The sequence below is a fragment of the Lithobates pipiens genome, unplaced genomic scaffold (assembly GCF_037356315.1).
Source record: "Lithobates pipiens isolate NorthernLeopardFrog02 unplaced genomic scaffold, aLitPip1_a1.2 Scaffold_19, whole genome shotgun sequence".
Lineage (NCBI taxonomy): Eukaryota > Metazoa > Chordata > Amphibia > Anura > Ranidae > Lithobates > Lithobates pipiens.
Window position 1 is genome coordinate 511197047 of NW_027507764.1, and position 22050 is coordinate 511219096.

Consider the following 22050-nt stretch of genomic DNA (forward strand, 5'->3'; position numbering starts at 1 on the left):
TAAATTAGTATTAGTGTCAGTTAGTGTCAGTGTGTTTTAGGTAGGCAAAAATGTGCACTATTATTTCTGAGCTGTACAATGGGTACAAATAACATACACATATGTGATAATGCCACAGTCATCAGGATCAGGAGAATTTTTTCTTTTGGGGGGGGGGGGGTTGTTCTTTGCTAGTAGGTTATGGTAGTAACAAGAAATTTACAGCTAAATGTAAAAAGAAAATGAGTTTTTCTTTGATAATAAGAAAAAAAAATCATAAGATATCCATTACCATTTGCCACCTAATGAAAGCCCAATTTGACCTGAAAAAAAACAAAGTTGCAAAATTGGGCTTATGCATTAAGATTTGTTTTACCCTCATAAAGGGGTTAACTGATCCCCCTAACTAATCTCTTATTATGGAGTCATTCAGCACTCAACATTGACACATATACAGGTTGATTTCCTACAGGCAAATAGGCTGTTCACTTTGCAAGAGAAATTGCACTGTGCATGGGAATTTTTAGTAGCTTAGTGCAAGTGGTGAAATTTTCTTTGCAAATAATACCCAATCGTGTGTAGAGAAATTAAAAAAAAAACAGCATTCTTGCTTGAACATAAATTGAATGATCGAAGTCAGCAGAGCTTTACCTCATTCAGTAAGCTCTGGAGTAACTTCCCATGCAATGTGTAACTTGGAAATTGTAAATTAACCCTATTTCTAACTGGGGGCTGCGTAATATAGCTCTAAAACTGTTTGGGCACCTCTGATGCTGCATAGGGCATGAGTCAGTGCCAAACTTCAACCAACTTCAAACTTGTCTGAAATCCCCCCAGTTGGAATCAATTTTGAATTTTGGAAATGTGTTAAATTTCATCCCTAAACCATAGGCATCAGAAGTGTTGCTGAGTGTTATTGGTTACTGCGCTCTACGCATTTTTGACTCCTCTCTGCAATTTTGTCTCTCTTCTTTTTTCTTCTATGGGAAGCAAAAAACAAACCTCTGGGATTACTTTATCATTTCGTCAGGTGTCCACTTGACCAATTGGAGGTCAATAGGGGCATATGCAGACCAACTAATTAAAGAGAACAGGATGGCCAAATATGATAAATGATATGACGCAGAGACTGATGTACTGATGACAATATACTCCTAGTCATCACGTTACAGCAGGCTGCAAGTTTGGGAAGATGTCAGAAAAACATTAAGAAATTAGCGGGTTTATTAGAATACAAGTTGAGTGAAAAGAAGAAGATCTGACATTTTGTAAATTTACAATAAATCTCTTTTAAAAAGGTCAAACTGCTGTGACAGGTCAGTCTTTAGCAAGAATACCATGAGTGGAGGATCTGATTTATGATCACATGAAAATCAATACACTTTTATGTATACAGTATGTATTGACATAACCCCTAACCACACAAATGTATTTATTTTTTTTATTATTTATTACAGGTATTACAGAGCAATTTACACATTGCACGTTGACATCAGTCCCTGCCCTCAAGGAGCCTACATTCTAAGATTCCTATCCCACATACATACAAATGTAAAAGCTGACCATTGTAAGCACCCCAGTTAGGGGTAAATGATTTATCTGAACCCTCTAGCTGCCCCTTTTACTGGAGGTATTCAAAACTGAAAACTTTTATTTTCAGGTGAAAATAAAGCAAAAAAGCCTAATAAGGGAAAACTGAAGCAGTCACCACATCATAGAATTGGTGAGCTATTATACAATAGATTTTTGATTTTGAGGTTCGGGTCTAATATTGCTTTAATGAAGAACTAAACTCCCTCAATCAACATTAACTATTTTTAATTCTTACGCTGCTAGCATTAGTAAATAAATAAGAAAGTTGACCCAGCCTATAACATCGCTCCCTAGCCTTTTAACTGGACTACACAATTGAGCTTTCGAACATCAAAAATAATTTACAAAAATTGGAAGTTTTGAGCATCAATGTCCCTCGGCCTATGACAGAGGTCCTCCAATGTCATTTTCCATTTAAGTGGTCCCAAGGTCACCTAAAATATTTGGGAATATCCATACACCCAAAACAAGAGATATCTTTCAAGCTTATGACCCCCTATTCTTAACACAGACTGTGAGGGATCTAGTGGATTGGGCATCAAAACTACAATCGTGGTGCTGGAGAAACAGTGCTCTTAAAAGGACTTCGCTCCCACATCTACTGCACTTATTACAAACACTCCCAATTCACATTCCTAGCTACTTTTTACAACAGATACGCAGCAAATTCTGGAAATTCCTATGGGAAGGTAAAGCACACAGAATCCAACAACAACTCCTGACCAGACCCAAACTACTGGGAGGCATAGTTCTTCCAGACCCTATCAGATACCATAAAGGGACACACTTGTCATGGATTTTGAGCTGGTGCGCCCCAAATTCAACTAAAAAATCGTTTCAATTTGAACAGCCATTTGCCAATTTTAATCTGGGGGCCTCCCATGGCTGCAGACAAAAATTTGCCACCAAATCCTCCATCAACCGACAATTGGGGTTACACTAGCTGTGGCGAATTTCCTTTAGTCTTTGGTCTTATTAAGTATGCACCCCTCTGAGATGACTCTGGTCCCTACACACCAGAATTTTACACCGGAACTTCACGGCAGATCATTCTTTTCCACCCTATGCTCTAGACCAGTGATGGCGAACCTTGGCACCCCAGATGTTTTCAAACTACATTTCCCATGATGCTGTTGCACTCTTCAGTGTGGTTGAGCATCATGGGTCCATGTACTTCCGGTTTGTCCTACGGCCACTCCCTACGCGTTACGTCATACCACGTGACTTCTTCATGGGGAAGTCACGTGGTATGACGTAACGCGTAGGGAGTGGCCGTAGGACAAACCGGAAGTAGCGTAAGACTGGCGGAAGACGCCAGATCTCCATCTTATTCTATCTGTTTGAATTTTTATTTTGAAATGTGAGAGTCTAGTTTATTGCTCAATAAATTTATCCACTTTATTTAAACCACTACACGATTGGAGTCCCCTCTCTCTCTCCCTTTCCCCCTCTCCTCTGTGTTCTTTTTAGTTCTACACCACGGAAATACAAGCCTATATCTGCAGCATTACATTCAGGAGCTGGAAATGGCCCTCTAGTGGCAGAAGTGTATACTACATGCTTTATCTGCAATTCCTTGGTTATTGTATACAGAGAAGCAAAGGAGAAGTTTTTGGGGTTATTTTTATTTGCCTGATTATTTCATCTTGAGGTGAGAGTTCTGAGAGCCTGGATTTATATATTTTGGAACATTTTGGTCCCGTTCTTTCTCTTGTTTTTCACTTTATACCCTCACTCATCGGTGTGTTCATTTTGATTTTTTTATTGACTGTCTTTTCAAAATTTTTTATATTTTTATATTTATAATCAATTTTTTCAGTGGCACGATTTGCGCAGGACTCTTTATTTTATTAATCTGCCAGTATACTACCCTAACGTCACTTGACGCCAACGTGTGGTGCGCTGCCTGCCCACCGAGGGGGCAGATATAAGATCCGCCCCGGGTGCCAAATGCTCTAGGTATGCCCCTGGGTGTATGTACTATTAATAGCAATAAATCTTGCATTATTCCCATACCGATGTGCTTATGGTTAATGGTTATATGCTGGTTGCAGTAGTTTGATTAAATTACTGCTCACAGGGGCCCTGTCCTGGGTGGAGGCACTGCCATCTTTATTATCAATCCCACTCTTCCACTTAGCAAAAGTTCTGGTTCTCTTGTTTCTCTATAGGCTTAGTGCAATATCCTGTTTGAGGACCATTTCTCACCCAGCCCCCCCCCCCCCCCCCCAAAAGAGGGCTACACACTTGTAGAAAGCTGTAACTCCATATTGTATAAGACTTAAAAATAAATACTAAATATACTAAAGGTTGTCTTAAAATCCTAGGGCATTGTCAGTTGAAGCAGAAAGTTCTCCACACTTTGTATATGCCTAGGGGTGAAGATCCAGGGCTGAATCATTATTTCTTTTGATAAATGCCTGTATAAGTATGGAATGGAAAGAGAAGAGTACTTAGCACAAGGAATGAGGACAGCACTCAAATTAATCTTAATAAAGCTAAGCACTCAGGTCACTGTGAGGTTACAAGTTGTTATTTTTAGGGAAATCGTTTTTTAATGCTTCCAAATCGTAGTGCAGTCAGTACAAGGAAACTGCCTAATTGAAGTGTTTTCTGGTGATACATTCCACCATTACATGTTACAACATCATCTTCTTCACCAGACAGACTGCTAATTCTTCAAATAGATGTAAACCTTATCTGCATGACATTTAGGGGTCAATTTATCAATGCTTTAATCCAAGTTTAATGTACTTTTCACCCAAGAGTCTTACTTTTATCTAATTGAAACTTATGTAAAATGTGTGCATTTTGGATAAAAACATAAATACCAAATTAGTTTGTTAACCTCCCTGGCGGTATGATTATTTATGATTTTAGGTGCTGAAAGTGGTACAATTATTTTGCATGGAAATTTGGCGTTTTTTATATTGTAGGCCTGTAATTCTTAGGAATAACTCTCTTAAATCTGTTCAAACAAGAGTCTAGTAGACATCCTGGGTATGATAAAGTTTATAATATAATAAATACCTATAAATAATGATAACAAATAATAATAAAAATTATTCAATAATGTAATCAAATCCAAAAACACTGAAATTTGCTAATTTGCAGAATTGTCACTGTCATTAGATTTAGTGTTTGATGACGGATCTCCCCACAAATCGCTATCTCTCAATTGCACAAGTGATTCTAATTTATTATCGCTGTTTTCTAGCTGGTCTAAAATCACTTTTGACATAAAGGGACACTTTTTGTTTGCTATGGACAATCTCCAAATTCCAGGCAGAAAAAAACAGTATTTATAATATAAAAGTGCATGAAGGGCACTGGACAGACCACTAGGGACAAAGGGGATGTGTATTTTTTTTATACAGTACTGTAATCTGTAAGATTACAGTACTGTATGTGTATTGTGTATTGTGTATTTTTTGAATTTGGCGCCGATCTCCGCTCCCGTGTGCCGTAACGTCGCAGGGAACGGAGCTCAGCGGCACTCGGGCACTGTGTGAATCGAACGGAGGACGGCTCGCACACACAGCGAGGAGGACATCGCTGGATCCAGGGGACAAGGTAAGTAAGTCTCCCTGTATCCAGCGATGCGATCCCGAGTCTGGCTCAGGGTTACCGCTCGTGGTACTTAAATCCCAGCCCGAGCCAGACTCAGGATTACCGCCAGGGAGGTTAAAGTGGTTGTAAGCCCTTTTTAAAAATTCCTAAAAAAAACCCCTGCAAGACAAAGTCATAATGAGCTAGTATGCTAAGAATATTAGCTCATTATGAATTACTTACCTGAGATCGAGGCCCCCGTAGAGGTCTTTGTTCACTGCTCCGGTGGCCGACATCTCCCCGGGGGGATTACTTCCTCATATTGCGGCTCCGGCGCTAGGATTGGCCGGAGCCGCAATGACGTCACTCCCGTGCGTGCGCGCGGAACCCGCCGGTAACGGCACAGTACAACTGAAAGCAGTTCAGTTTCAGTTTGCTTAAGTGTGCATGTGCCAATGATGTCGGCGCATGCAAATACAGGGATATCTCCTAAACCATACAGGTTTAGGAGATATCCAGTGTAGCTACAGGTAAGCCTAATTATAGGCTTGCCTGTGATATAAAGTTGTTGTAAAGGGTTTACAACCACTTTAAAGTACTGTATAGGGGATGTCAACATCTCATGTTTGTGTTATGACTCAGATCCTTCACATCAAATACCCCTCTGCGCACATAACAGCCCCCCCTTCCCATCACAGCCCCCTCTTTACATCACATGCCCAATCACATTGCAGCATCTCTTTACATCACAGCTCCCTGCCTTTGCATCACATTCCCCCTTTACATCACAGATCCCCCCCCTATACACAGTCGTCCCATCAACCCACCCCCCCTTCCCAACACAGTTCTCTCCTTACATCAGTGCCCTCAGTCCCCCCACACATCACAATTCCCTTTGACATCGCAGTTCCCCCTTCACATCACAGCCTCTCTTTACATCACATCCCCCCTCACAACGCAGCATACCCCCTTTACATCACAGCCCACCTTCACATCACAGCCTATCTGTCAGGTTACCTTGAGGCCAGGTGACAGATGCACATCGTAGGGATCAGGAGTGCACCACCGCAAGGTTGTGGACCCTATGGCTGACTGCTGCGGATGGGGGTCAAGGTGATAAGGAAGGCAGGGCCGCCAGAACACCAAGATGGATCCCACCGGGGTTAGAGCGTAAGATTCCCTGGGGCGCGGACTCTAAGAGCCAGCAGGTGTTCACCAGAGCCTCTAGTGGTGAGGATGGACTTGGCTGCAACTGGCTCCAGGTCGCGACCCCCAGGGTCCCCCAGCTCGCACCCACAGTAGGCAACAGGAGGATAGGGATAGTGAGGGACGAAGCCAAGGTCGGGGCCACAAGAAGACAGGAATAGTCAGGGACACGCCAAAAGGTCAAGATCACAGGCAAACAGGGATAGTCAAGGACACGCCAAAGTCGGTAACGGAACAACAGAAGAGCACACGACAGGTAACAGGAAGCTAACACACAAAGGTTGATCAGCAGGGTTGGCCTGCAGTGCACAGGTTAATATAGAGTTCTCTGATAGGAGCTAGGGTGGAGCCATGCCAGAGGATGGATTACAAAAGCAGTCAGGTGAGGGTCGGCTGGTCTCTAGAGATGAACACATGGAGACAGGTAAGCAGACAAACTCTATTGCATAACCATGACGCTACCATCACATTATAGTCCCCCCCCACATCACAATACCCCCTTCATGTCACATCCTACCATCACATTATAGTCCCCCTCACATCAAAGACCCGCTCCCCCCCTTAACATCTCATTTCCCCCTCAAGTGACAATCTCCCTTCAAATAATAGACACCCCCTCACATCACATATGCCTTCAAGCCCCCCTTTACATCACAGATCCTTCTTCACATTATAGTCCCCCTTCATATCACAGTCTTCCCCTTACCATCACAGCCCCCTTTGCTGAGCCTGGATTCAATGCTTACAATAACAATTGTACATAACTATTTGTCCTTCAAACCTGCATGTACATTGTTCTGTGTGAATTTGGCATAAACAAATTTGCTTTAGGCTATTTCTTTTCCAAAACGATTGTTATTTTATTATGGGCACTGGGCAGTAGTCAAATTTCACATTATGGCTACTAAATGGAGCTAATGAGCATAGGAAATGCAACAAGAGATACAATGAAACAGTTCTAGAAATTAAAAAAGGAAATTGGTTAACAGCCATCAATTTCCACCAGGTATGATGCCTGTTCTTTTTTGATGGTGGAAGAACAAGGGACTATATTGCATAGGACACTTCCTTGACCATAGAGATGTACAGCCTTCTTCATATTTTGTGCAGGATTTGGAAATGCCCCCATCTGAGACTTTCCGCCTACAACAAATACACAATTTTTTACGTTCTCTAAAAAAGAGAAGTACCGATATTACAGTGCGAACGCAGTTTGAAAACAGATGCATGCAGGAGACTTTTCAGCAGGGTTGCATCACCTTTTTGTACAAATCCTTTGTTTCCCCCTAGTTGAAACTTCCTTATCAAATAATCTATACAGGACTTAGAGTCCCTTCATGACTTTATGGCTATTTTGAATGGCAATAATAGATGCATTTCCTTGCGTTACAAGGCTAGTGAGATCTCCATCCATTTTTTAGATTTGGAGATTGCTGTCAATAGCCAGAGTGGAGGATTGGAGCCAAAGACCTTATTCAAGCCTATCGACCAGAATGTAACCACAGTTGCCATCATGGTCAATGGCTTTCATCTGTCTCTTATGGCCAATTTATTCATTTGAGAAGAAATTGTACCAATTCTGTTGATTTTTTACATCAAGCCGACACTTTAAAAACAGAATTTGTTGAAAAGGGCTATAGACCCGGGGATTTAGACAAAGACATTGTTAGAGCCCTACAGATGGATAGGAGTTCATTGATGATTGATAATCCTAAATCCATTCAGAATAACAAGTTTTGGTGGTCCTTCTTTACAACTTTCTTGATGCAGCATAAGCAAATAAAGAGGATCATCAATAAACATTGGGGGGTTTTATTGAATGATAGACTTTTGGGGCCAGTTCTCCCAGAGCAAGCAGGGGTCATAATCAGGGGGCTAGGTCCTTACAAGGGGATGTTGCCCCCAATATTATTGCTCCACTCACAAGGGCTGTTTTCTTGCGACAATACAAGGGCTATTACCCTTGCCGCAGGTGCAATGTTTGTTTTTATAACTCATGTGGCAGACACAAGACAGACACTTTTGAGTCTATAGCCACTTCTCGTAGTTATAAAATGAAGCACTTTACCACTTGCACTACGAGATATATAGTCTATCTTATCACCTGCCCTTGTGGTAAACAATATGTGGGGTACAACATCAGGACCTTTGCTGTGAGGGTCATTGAACATCTAGCCAGTATTAAAAATGGCCGTACCAATCACAATGTGCCTCGCCATTATTTACTACACCATGATAAAAACCCCACTGGTACCCGTTTTCAAATTGTTGACAAATTTGTCCCGCATTGGAGGGGCGATTCTTGTTTACAAGGAGTATCCAGATTAGAAACATACTGGATACATAAACGTAGGTCCTACTCGCCATTCGGCATGAATGTTAATTGGGACATTAATTGTTTCATCAATCGATCTTGATAGTTTTTCATTACACTTTGCCTGCCTTATTCACACTGTGACACATGTGCATTGTTACTATATTATCAATGTAGCATGTGTACTTTGCGATTTTCTATGTTCTATTTTTATTAGTATTTGACAAGATAATTTATGTCAGATTTATATTATACTTCCGATTTAGATGTTTTTGATATGTATGTTAATTATGTACTATTCATTTATTTTATTTGTCTCATGTATATTATGGGTTATGTTGAGATCTTTGTGTTTAGGTGGCCTTCCAATACTACTTCTGTAGTCACGCTGGCTATTTACCCAGAGTGAGGCTTGATTTGCCTCTAAGTGTAGCACATGAGCGTATCAGCTGACTTCAGCACGTCATGATGCTATGACAATGGTGGTGCCAGCGTGATTTGGTTCTGGGTTGCATGGAGGTCACATGCTCTGCTCGTTGTCGGCGCTGTGTGTGCTGTGCATGTCTGACATTGAGTGATGTCATCACGCTGTGATCAGCATGCGGCCATTGTGATTAGCAGTTAGTCATGAGGTTAGTCATGTGGTTGTGTCACATGACCTGGGGAATAACATCAGTGGCGTCCAAGGATAGTTCTTATTGGTCATTGCTTTTAGGAACCTTGTCTTGCAGCCCATTACATGAGATATTACATCATGGATTTGTCTTTTCACAACATGATAACGAGGCAAGGAACTAAATTTTTTTTTATACCTTTGGGCAGGGGATCACTTTTGGCTGGATTTGGTGGATAAACCTCCTGGTGCCCCCCCCCCCCCTCTCATTGGATAGATATCACACATGAGTTTCCACAATGAGGCATGGAACTCACGCCGTAGCTTCATTTTCTGGTCTACAGTCTGAGGGCGTAGTTCCTATCCCCCTTCATGGTTAATTAGAGAAGCTATATATATGGGCAATGTGGGGGGAGCAATGTTATGCCCCAGTTGAAGGCCTCTAGGTTGAAACGTGTAGGGCTTGCTATACATGCTTCCCACATTGCTTTTAATTCTATTTTTGTGATCACTTTTTATGCAATCATCTGTCATGTGATGTGCTGTTTTTTATAAGATTAAAAATATTTTCATTTTTATGACCTGCGCCATATGGAGCCTTTCTCTTCTTTTTTTGGCCACATGGGCCTAATGTGACAATGCTATATTTTGTCACTGGTCTTTCACTTGGACCCTCCTTTGAGGCTTAATCCTTACCTGTTTTGAAGACTTAAACCGAGTCCTGGAGATTGGGTTCCCATATCTGGATTCATGCTTACGATTGATTTAACTTCTGCTCCTTCTACAGGCTGTGATCATTTCCAATTCGGTGTCACCGATGACCTTCTGGCTTTCGGCCAGTCTAAGCATGATTGACCCACTGTTGTATGGAAGGTGGGTCCACCTTGTCTGGTAAGAAGTATCTTACCGCCACCCTCTATCAGATGAATGTCCATTCTGCTTTGTACATGCCACACAGTTGAAAAATTTATTTTTGTCTGCACCGTTTTACCATTCGCTACAGAGGATTATATCACAGCTATTTGATTGGACACTTTCTATAAAGTTTATTCACATTTCTTTGTATATAGTGTCTGGACTTTATTAAGTTTTAGGTATCACAGACTTCATTGTGTTTTTTAGCCTTAAACGGTTTTGAACATTATTATCATTTTGTGTTTTAGTATTTTTACACATTTTAATCCCTGGTTCACCATATTAAGTGGTGTTCTTTCTTCTTGGCACATTTAGTGCTACACTTTTTTGTATTTTATTGCTATATGGGACTCTTCACAGTTGACCACATTTGTGCAGTTCCTGGTACCTACTGATGGACTTTCCATGGGATCCTGACTAAACGCCTTACAGTATCCTTTAAACATGTTATTGTTGCCATCTTCTTGTTTACCGACTTTGCACTTTCTTTTGTTACATTATAATGTTTTTATTGTCATTTAAAAACTGAATAAAAAGATTGAAACAGAAAAAGGAAAGCAAATATATGTTAACCAATTCAGAAGAGAAAATGGATATAGAATATAGAACATTTGTTTTTGCTCAATTCACACAGAATTGAGGAATAGCTATGCAAATGTTTTTATGAATTATCCACTTAAAGTCACTGACTTTGAATAACCAAGCAGGTTTGTAAAACTTTCCAATGAATCAAAATATTGAAGCAAAAAGGTTAGTATGATGACCAGATAACTAGCACTTACAGGAGGAATGATCGGCTGTGGCAGGGGTCATGTTTTCTTCATGATGGATTTCCTATTTGCCCCCATTTCACTGTTCCACAAATTTATGTCAAAGGGATTTACAGCATATCATCTTTATTCTCTTTACCTATTTTAATGACAAGTTTTCCCCCAGGAAAGTGGCTTCCTTTGCTAAAAGATCTCCAAATTTTAGGTTGCAGAATTAAAAGGGAACTTTAAGGTTTTGGCTTGCTTGGTTGATTGATTGATTGACCATGGGAGCTTATGTGTGTGTCTGTGTTTGTATAAATATTGGGATTGCTGAGGGGGGTGTTCACTGTTGAGTTCTGAGGAAGAAGGGATGTTCCCTTCGAAACGCGCCAGTAGCAGTGACTTTTGTGAGTTCCTCTGGACCTCTGGAGAGTTTCATCTGTGACTAGATGCTGCTATTTTGACAACTATTCATATCGCAAGAATTTACATTTCTGTTTGTGAATAGTTTTCTTTTCTACCTTTCTAATAAATATCATCCAAAAGATAATGCACAATATGGCGTGGTATCGAAAGCACAATAAGCTAGCTGGGTTGCTAGTTTATTGTGCTTTCGATACTACACCATATTTTTTATGTGATCACTCTATGTACTTATCTTGATTGGTGACTGTACATTTTTATTTTTTAATAAGCAACTTATTAGCGCAACTTTTTCTTACACAATTAAATAATTTACTTTTGTCAAGCAACTGACTGACAGAAATGTCTACTATATATTTTGTCCTCTAGAGGAGTCTGTGTGCCAATTTGTTACTTAAGAAGTCAGCAGGAAAATGTCATTTGCCAGTATTTTTCCTTTTAATTTTACTTTAAGCATCTGTAGCACTTTGGTGTTTAGGCAGGGTTGCTAATAAATTTAGTTTGTCAGGTGGTTTTCCTGGATATTTGTTAGAAGATCGATTGATTCCCCTCTAATTCTGGAAAGTCTGCATCTTTTCTCTTCTGTAACTAGGTGGCACTGTGTCTGGTGACATTAGAATTGGCAGGGGTTTCTTTAGTCCCTTGTCCTGTTTGGAGAGCCTATTTATTTGGGTGGAGTTAGGGGATCGGGCTTCTGTGCCACATGGATGGCTGTCTAAGTGGATGTGTGTTATGTCTCTCCAGGCTGCTAGATCGGAAGCCTGAGGCCTATCCCGGGGACACCTGAATGCTAGGCTGCCTGAAGCCTATCCAGGAGCAGGAGAAGTAACGTAGGGTTGGGACTGCAGGATTGGAGTCCAACCAAGTTGAGAAGGTTCAGCCGGACAAGGAACCAGTTGTGATCGGAGGTAGAAGGGAAGCTGTCGCCACTAAGGGTCCGTCCATTTTCCTACCGGAGACTACAGTGAGTAAGCTCGAGCAAGCACCAGAGCAGTCTTCTCACCAACCAAGGTCAGTGAAGAAGTGGGAAAGCTTCAGCGAGTGCCAAGCTAAGGATCCAGCAGGATAGCAGGGGTGACGCTTGAGGAGTGTACAGTGAGATAGCTGTGGAAGAGCTCAGGGGATCCAGTGATGACTGGATCTGGAAGTCTAGTGAGAGACTGGGAGCTCAGTGAGTGAAGATTTACAGTGAGATATAAGATATTGAGAGACAAGAAACGGACTGTTCTGTGTTACCAAGAGTTACGTACAACTACCTTTTATTGACTGTTGTAAGATTAGTTCCCATAGGAGACAGTGGTCCTACCTATACAGAAGTGTTGTCCAGCTGGGGGCCTTCCACTGTATAGATGTCTCAGAGTCTGCCAATTAACATTGCATCTAACTACTCAAGGCCTTCCTGGCCATAACCCTCTCTCGGTTCTGTTAAGAGACAATAAATCTTTTGTTCGCATTCAAAAAGTTACTGGCACCCAGCATTTCTTCTTGCATCTCACCCACCATGCCTGGTAACCCACTCTGCAAAGAAGAATGTCAGCTCTCCCTGACTCTGGAGGTTACCATTAGGCCTCTAGGGGTTGGTGCCCTTGTTACACATCAACAGAATTCTGGCTGAATTCCATTAAAAAAATGCATTGGTACATGTGCCCCAGAGTATTGCCCCCACATCTGCCACCCTTCCCCACTACATTTTTTGGACAATCCCTTACCTATTGCCCCAGAAAAATGGGCATTGTTTTATTTGACAGCTTTGGCTCCCATTGACTTCAGTGGGGCCAGGCTCGGTTTTTGCACTACTTTGAAGTACGCCAAACCCTGCTAAAACCGAACCCAGGGCAGTTTAGTTTATAGCTAATTCCGTTCCCATCTGCTTTGTCATCCAATATGCTCCTCTCTTTATTATTATCACTTATTTTTCATTCTCTACTTGTTTTTTTACAAATGTATCAGTCTTTCTGCTCATTTCCTTGCCCTAAGTGTGTTTTGCTTAAGCCTTTTCATTCAATTTCAGTTTTGTTCTAACAACTCCCAATTTATTTTCACTTATTGTACTTTCTACGTGTACTTTGCTTGCTTTAAATTGCATTGCATGATTATGTCAGGTCAATTTCACTTAATAATGATACCAATTTGCCTTTCCCATTTATTGCTTTGTACGTATATATAACATTGTTACACAGCACAATTTTGCAGCCTTTTACATTATTCACTTTTCTTATTTGTCTGTTTCCATTTTACCAATTTTTATTCAAATTTGCTTTCTTTATTTTACACTGCAACTATTTATATCTCTACATTTTACAATAAAAAAATACAACTCATATAAAGCTTAGCATTTTACTTGTTTGTGATTCTTTGCTGCTTTTCATCGCTTCTCAACCTCGTTAGGTGCTAAATATATTATGGAAAAATTCTCATAATTTATTCTTTCTTCTAAAAAACAAGTTACATTTCTATCTATAGGTGCATTTTTTTTTTGCCTATTGAAAATAAATATACATTTTTTTTTTACCATTAAAATTGTTCATCATTGATTTTTCTTTTATAATATCTATTCTATCAATTATTTTCCAAACAGCTATTCATCACTTACAATAATTACGTTTGATTATTTTCAGGTTCTTACGTCTCCAAATTGTTTTTTTCCTCCAGGAATTGGCATACATTTAAAGATAATGTAAAGCCAGCATTTCTTATTACTAATATGTGCCTGCTGTACCATGTACTCAGGCCGAATTTTATTATACTCCATTTTGTTTTCTTGGCAGAATCTTTTCTCTGTGCACACTGATGCCATTGATTTGCTGTTTGGGGCTCTATTACCAGACAGCTGAGCTCCTGCAGCCACAATCGACTTGGAGCTTGCACATCTATATCTGCCTGGCCACCAATAGGCCTGTATATCACATCTACACCGGCAATATTTTGCCCTGTTGGCAGTTTTTTAAATCTATTTTGAACTCTTGATCCTTTGCTGCCGAATACTGATGCTGTGCTAGACCTGTAAGTAATACTAATCTATATCAGTTTTATTACCATGGTTAAAATGTGGTCACTGTCTCATATTTTTGTATTTTCGTTTATACTTACTCTCTTTGTATATTTTTATTCTGGAATGTATTTTTTTGCAATTATGCATCATGTATTTTGTTACCTCCTTCATTTCCTTTGATTGCCTGCCTTTACACAGAGATATAGTACTTACACTGCCGGCCTGCGCAGCCTCAGTTCACCACCAGGGGGACTTTATTTAAAACACAGTAGACAGGCATAATCCTTTTTTGTTCTTGGCTATGTGCTTATAATTATTGTATTATTTTTGCCTTCCAGTCATTTTGGTGTCTGCCCGGCGCACGTAAGACTCCACAGGCCCCCAAAAAATTGTAGGGGAGCCTGCGGGTCACTTGCCCGTTCGAGTGCAGGTTTTCCTGCACTCTTCCTGTGTGCGCTCCAGTTTGGAGCGTGGACGGCCGGGCGTTGCGCACGTCGGTGACGTCACGACGTGGGGTGGAGCTCCGCCCACAGCTTGGGCGTGGCTTGTTGAATAGATCAGGTCCGCCTCCAATGGCCACAGCTATAGCGGGCTGCCTGATGGCGCCTGTCTACAGCTGATTCTCATTATGGCTGACTATATTAGGCCTGCAACCATGGCCAAGAGCATGCCGTGTGTTGCATACCGCCCAAGTAGAACTTACCATCACTCTGTGTGCGCTCAGGTCAGTATTTTTTTCTGCCGCATTGTATTATACTCTATTTTGTTCTCTTGGCAGACTCTTTTCTCTGTGCACACTGATGCCATTGGCTTGCTGTTTGGGCTTCTATTACCAGACAGCTGAGCTCCTGCAGCCACAATCGACCTGGAGCTTGCACATTTATATCTGCCTAACCATCAACAGGCCTGAATATTACATCTATACTGGCAACACCCTCCCCTGTTGGCAGTTTTTGAATCTATTTTGAACACTGCTGAATACTGATGCTGTGCTAGACCTGTAAGTAATACTAATCCATATCAGTTTTATTACCATGGTTAAAATGTGGTCATAGCCTTATATTTTTGTACTTTTGTTTATACTTACTCTCTTTGTACATTTACATTCTAGATTATGTATTTATGAGACGCTTATTTTGCCTCAGAAAAAGGACGGAAAAGTCCGAAACATGTCGGCAACATTCTCTATTGTACATATCGTCTAAAGCCTGCTCTATATCAAGCATCGTCAAGTACCTTGTTTATATGCTACATGCATTACCTACCTATGTATCTTGTAAACTAATAAAAAGTATATATATAGTTTAACTACTGCTTGGTCTATTGGATCTAAATCCCTAGGGGTACTAGCTGTGCCTTCAAGCACCAGGTTTCCATATTTTTATTGTATTTTTTTCTGGGATTCTGATAGACCAGCCTCTGACTCACCAACATTCTGCACATATATTTCTTGTAACTTGTACATAAAATAGATGCTGTATTGAGTCTCCAAACATTTCCTTATATATATATATATATATATATATATATATATATATATATATATATAGTCTCTTAACAATCCACAAGTCACCTGGCTTTAGTTTTAGATCCTTCCAAACTTTTAGGATCTGGAATTGGGGAGAAAACACATAAATGAGTTTGTCAAAAACCTTAAAAGATCAGCAACATCCTCTCTGTGAGATCCGAATGGAAGACTTCAGCTGCTGAGACAAAATATAAGCAAGTGAGTAACACACTTCCAAAACAAATCCCATAGGGAGAGAGTCCAACATCCCCTTAGGGGCTTGATAAAATATAAGAAAACTTTTAGACAAAAGTTTCTTACTCTACCTTTTCCGCTACATTGTAGACAGTAGGGGGTGTAAAAATAAAACCTCAAAACTTCTAGTAAGACAAGGGCATTGCAAGGACAGATTAGGAATGAATGGGGTGTCTCAGTCAATGGTCAGGGATTTTATTGGGTCCTTTGGCCTGCTAGAAGAACCTATTTATTTGGGTGGAGTCAGGTGATCAGGGTTCTGTGCCACCTGGACGGCTGTCTGGGTGGACGTGTGTTGCCCCGGGCTGCTAGGCCAGAAACCTAAGGCCTGCCCCGGGGACATCTGTCTGCTAGACTATCTGAGATCCTATCCAGAAGTAGTGCAGGGTTGGGACTGCGGGCTTGTAGTCCAACCAGAAGTAACGGTTCCGCGGCCAGGGTATCAGTCATGGTTGGCAGCAGAAGGGAAGCTGTCGCCACAAAGGGACCATCCACCTTGCTACCAGATACCACAGTGAGTGATCTGAGGACAGTAGCAGAGCAGACTTCTCGCCAGCCGGGGATGGTGAAGAAGTGGGAAAGCATCAGCAAATGCCAAGTCAGGTACCTAGTGGGACAGCAGAGGTAACACTTGTGGAGTGCTAAGCCAGTGTCAGCAGGGGTAAAGCTTGAGGAGTATCTGTGAGTACAAAGCCAGGGAGCCAGCAGTGAAGTGGGGGTGACGCTTGAAGAAGATACCGAGTACTACAGTGAAAGAGTTTAGGGATCCAGTGGCTAGTGGATCTGAAGTCTAGGGAGAGAGACTGGGAGCTCGTTGAGTAAAGACCCACAGTGAGTGAGTGTAGGGCAAAGAGAACTGTTTGTGTTGCAGATGTTGAATACCTTTACTTGAATAGTTGAATAGTTGATAGTTGAATGCCTTTAGTAACAGCTGCAGGATTGTTGCCATAGGAGACAGCAGTCCTACCTATACAGAAGTGGTGCCCAGCTGGAGGCTTTCACCTGTATAGCTGTCTACATATAAAAGTCTCAGAGTCTGACAAATAACATTGCATCTACCTAAGGGTGTCCTGGCCCTAATCCTCTCTCCCACAGTTCTGTTTAACCACTTAACGACCAGCGCACGCTGATGTACGTCCTATTTTTGAAGAGGGATATCTCGGTAACGGCAGCAGCTGCTGCCACAACCGAGATATCCATCTCTTCAGGCGCCGGTCGTCTGTACGATAACGGTGGTCTCCGCAGCGGATTCACCGCGAGATCACCGCTATCGGCGGCGGGAGAGTTGTTCCACCCCCCCCGTACCTTCCGCCGCTTACCGGAGCTGTCGGTAGCGGCGGAGGCGATCGGGTCCTTTTCTTAGCTGGGTATGGAGACGAGTGAGGCTAAGATGGCCCCCACTCGTCTCTATACCATAGCAGGGCGGAAGCGACATCAAAACGTCACTTCCGCCCATACCTCTTAAAGTTATATTTTTTTTAAATGTCATTTTTTCTTTTTTTCTTTTATTTTTTTATTTTTTTTGCATTTTAGTCCAAATATGAGATCTGAGAACTTTTTGACCCCAGATCTCATATTTAAGAGGACCTGTCATGCTTTTTTCTATTACAAGGGATGTTTACATTCCTTGTAATAGGAATAAAAGTGATCCATTTTTTTTTTTAAAAACAGTGTAAAAATAAATAAAATCAATTAAAATTTTTTAAAAACACCCCGTCACGACGAGCTTGTGCACAGAAGCGAGCGCATACATGAGTAGCGCCCGCATATGAAAACGGTGGTCAAACCACACATGTGAGGTATCGCCGCGATCGGTAGAGCGAGAGCAATAATTCTAGCCCTATACCTCCTCTGTAACGCATTTTTTAAATGTCGCTTATGGAGATTTTTGAGGCTAAAAGTTTGACGCCATTCCACGAGCGGGCGCAATTTTGAAGCGTGACATGTTGGGTATCAATTTACTCGGCGTACCATTATCTTTCAATATAAAAAAAATTGGGCTAATTTTACTGCTGTCTTATTTTTTTATTCAAAAAAGTCAATTTTTTCAAAAAAAAGTGCGCTTGTAAGACCGCTGCGCAAATACGGTGTGAAAAAAAGTATTTCAATGACCGCCATTTTATTCTCTAGGGTGTTAGAAAAAAAAACAATATAAAATGTTTGGGGGTTCTAAGTAATTTTCTAGCAAAAAAAAATGTTTTAAACATGTAAACACCAAATCTGAAAAAGAGGCCTGGTCCTTAAGTGGTTAAGAGACAATAAATCTCTTTGCATTTGAAAAGTGTCTGGCGCCCACCTGTTCATCTTGCATTACGTCCACCATGTCTTGTAACCCACTCTACGCTGAAGGATGTCAGCTGTCCTTAACTCTGGAGGTCACCATTGGGCTTCAGGTGCCCCTGGACTTTGCTACATTGAATTTTGCTGAAAAAGGTAAATTTTCACTGAATTCACCCTTGTTTTGAAGAAATATTTACGAAAAGCTAGTTAGTGAAAGAATGTTGACATAAAGTACATGAAATATAAGAGTACACTGCATGGAAGAATGTCAAGATTATAAATCAGTGTTTTCTCGCAATATAGTGCAAATAATAATAATGTAATATAGTGTTAAGGTTTAGTTCCCCACTGTCCTTCTTCAAGTAAGGCTATTCTGTCAATTTCCCCAAATGTATCCCGCAACATTTGCAGACGTTTAAAGAGCCGTTGCAAAGATGAATCCTTCTTCTACCATTCTGTACATTTAGCAGGAATGTTCCCCTCCAGCAAGAACTGTTAAGTACCAGCACTGTGTCATCCACTTGGCCTCTCAGCCTTTGATCAGCCGCTGATGATCATCAGTGACAGCTGCTAACGATGATTTAACAATTGGACAGTCACCTTTCTGACTCGCTCATTTTTACTTTCCCTTTCAAGCTCAGGACAGAATGAGCATTATCTGATTAGCCTAAAGCTTCAGGTCGTAATTCCTGCAACTGTGGTCCTACAACACCTTGCTTGTTCCATTTTCATATCATCTCTTGTTTTGATTTTGCTGGATTATATGGGATGAGACAGACTCAAATTTTCAGCCGCCATTCGCTCAACAATGCCAAAAATACCCCAATCTATAAAGCACTAACTTTCTAAAAATATATCATCCTAGGCCTGTGGATCTGAAAATAGGTTTCGGTAAGAACTATCCAATTCTGTGCAATGGATCGTGTTTAAATAATTTCCCTCTTAATTATGTTCAAGACTAATAATAAACAAAATGTTTTTTACGTATTTTTTTTGCCATCAAAAGAAAGTTCTATTTGTGGGAAGAAAAGGACGCAAATTTCGTTTGGGTACAACATTGCATGACCGCGCAATTACCAGTTAAAGCAGTGCAGTGTGAAATTGTAAAAAGACCTCTGGTCCTTAGGCTGACAATTGGTCTGGGGCTGAAGTGGTTAAAGGACATTTTTGTCCTGTTATGAGACATGCCTCCCATAGAAGACCATGGGAACAAAAAAGTCACCTAAAGTACTAAAGACAATCTCTACTAATAAAAAAAATATAAAATAGGTAATACTAGCCTGCTCAGTGCAATGATATTGCACAGAAAGGTCACTTACCTCCTCTTCTGCCAGTGACCGATGATACTGTTGGCCCTTTCAGGTGTCTCCTGTAGCAAGTCAGTTGATAGAGGTACCCATGCATGCATGCTCCTGGTGTGTCCTGAGCTGGGCTGTGTGCCTCCTTAGACACACACAGCACTGGCAAGCCAAGCTGCAGCCCCCTCCGCACAGGAGTTTGAATGATCCTATGGACCCTATGGCTTTACTGCTCTCATTTTCTCTGTGAAAGCAGGAAGTTATGGGAGCAGTGATGGTGCCAGAGACAGGGGTGACATTGGGCCAGGTAAGTATTTAGTGATCAATGGGGTATGACAGGTAGTGGGGAGTTTTTTGCCCTAATGCAGAGAAAGCATTAAGGCAAAAAACGTTTAGACTTTATTACTATTATTTTAAATTTGGTCAATTGCAAGTCAGAAGGATGTCATTCAATTCAGGATGGTCTCAGAAGAGACTAAGGACCTGTGTCAATGGCATCATTCTGACAGAAATGTGTGATGCTTCTGATTATGCAGAATTCATTGACAGGTGCAGTAGATCCCCTAGCCTGCATTTGATCAGCTTCAAGCTGTTTTTGTATTGCCATAAATTTGTATTTTCCATAGATTTTGTTTGCACAAAGAAGACTGTTATTAACACACTCCTTTTAATTGATGTAAAAAAGAAGCTGCTTTTGCAGACTTAAGCCTCGTACACACGATTGGATTTTCTGACGGGTAATGTGTGATGACAGACTGTTGGTGGAAAATCCGACTGATTGTATGCTCCATCGGACAATTGTTGTCAGATTTTCAGTGGACAAATGTTGGACAGCAGATTTTACAATTTTCCGCAGATAAATGTCCAAAGTACAAACACGCATGCTCAGAAGCAAGCGGTCGCTCTTGTAAACTTGTGTTTGTAATGGAGAATTAATATTCGTGAAGCGGCAAACTATGAAATCTCAAAATGCAGTGCACATTCTCTTCTTTTTTAATGGAATAATAATTAAGCTGCTTTGTTGGTGATACTGATGGAGTTATTGCAAACAAATTTTGAAAGGCTTTTTTTTCTAGTGATATCAAGAATAATATTATTATGCTTCTTTTTTTTTTTGGGGGGGGGGGGGGGGGGGGCAAGTTACCACAACACCATTATCCCATAGTTTTTAAGATCAAAGATACAACTATGTTGGTGTCCCTTGTTAATTTTACATTGTATTTTTTTTTAACTGTAATTTGAAGTAAAACACAAAGTATTATTCTACACCATTTTGTTATTGTGCATTAAAAAAAGAAAACAAATAAAATTAGACATGCTATCTGCCAATAGAACTTAACCAAAAAGTGCATTCTACCATCCAAAAATATAGAAAATATACCAAATCAAATCATTATTATTCAACCAAAAAATAAAAGCCTCATGCATGTGTCCTCCTTCTTAATATAGGGGGTCAACAATGCCAAGATGTTGGTGAAAGCAGCGGTCCGTCATCCGGATATAATTTTGAAAATCATCTGGATTATTTTCCTGGAGCTCCCGCAGCAAAGGCATATGACAAAATTGTTCACGATTAATAAAGCAACCAAGAACTCCTCCTCCTGTTCCTGGACTGGACTTGGGTCAAAGCAATAACTCCAAGGCCAATAATAAATGACACGTTATCTCCTCTGATCCCGCAACATGAACTGAAAAACACAAAACGAAAAGCACAAACTGAACAGCGCGAAATGAAAAGCGTGAATCAACACTCACCAAACTTTTACTAACATAAAATTAGCAGAAGGAGCCCAAAGGGTGGCGCTAAAGAGCTGAAAAACCACGTAGTACCTCAGTACATTCGTGTTTGTTGGCCAACAATTCCTTACTGTTTGTATGCAAGACAAAATCCAGGTACACACCTTCGGACAAAAGTCCAAGGTTTTGTCTGCAGAAAATCCAATTGTGTGTACGAGGCTTAAGGCTTCATGTACACGGGACATTTTTACAACCTCTCCTGAATGATTTAACTTGACAGATAGTAACTGACATAAAACGTCCCTTTTGCCGTGTTTACGTGCTGCGTTTAGTGGCGTTTGCGCTTAGAAGTGCTTTTTTCTAAATAGCCAAAAAAGAAAAACATCTGTAAACAAGTTACTGAGTTGGCACTTGAAATGTCTGTAAACTCAACTTCTGAACGCATTCTAAACTCAACTGCCTAGAAATGACTGTAAACGACCCTGTGTACACGGACAGATAAGATAACATAGAGGAGAGTTCAGGGGCAGTTGAAAAAATGCCCAACTGTTCCTAAACGTCCGTTTAGGAGCAGCAGTATACATGAGGCCTAAACCCATCAACCCAGGATCCAAAGTTGGTCCTGTGCACACCTCTC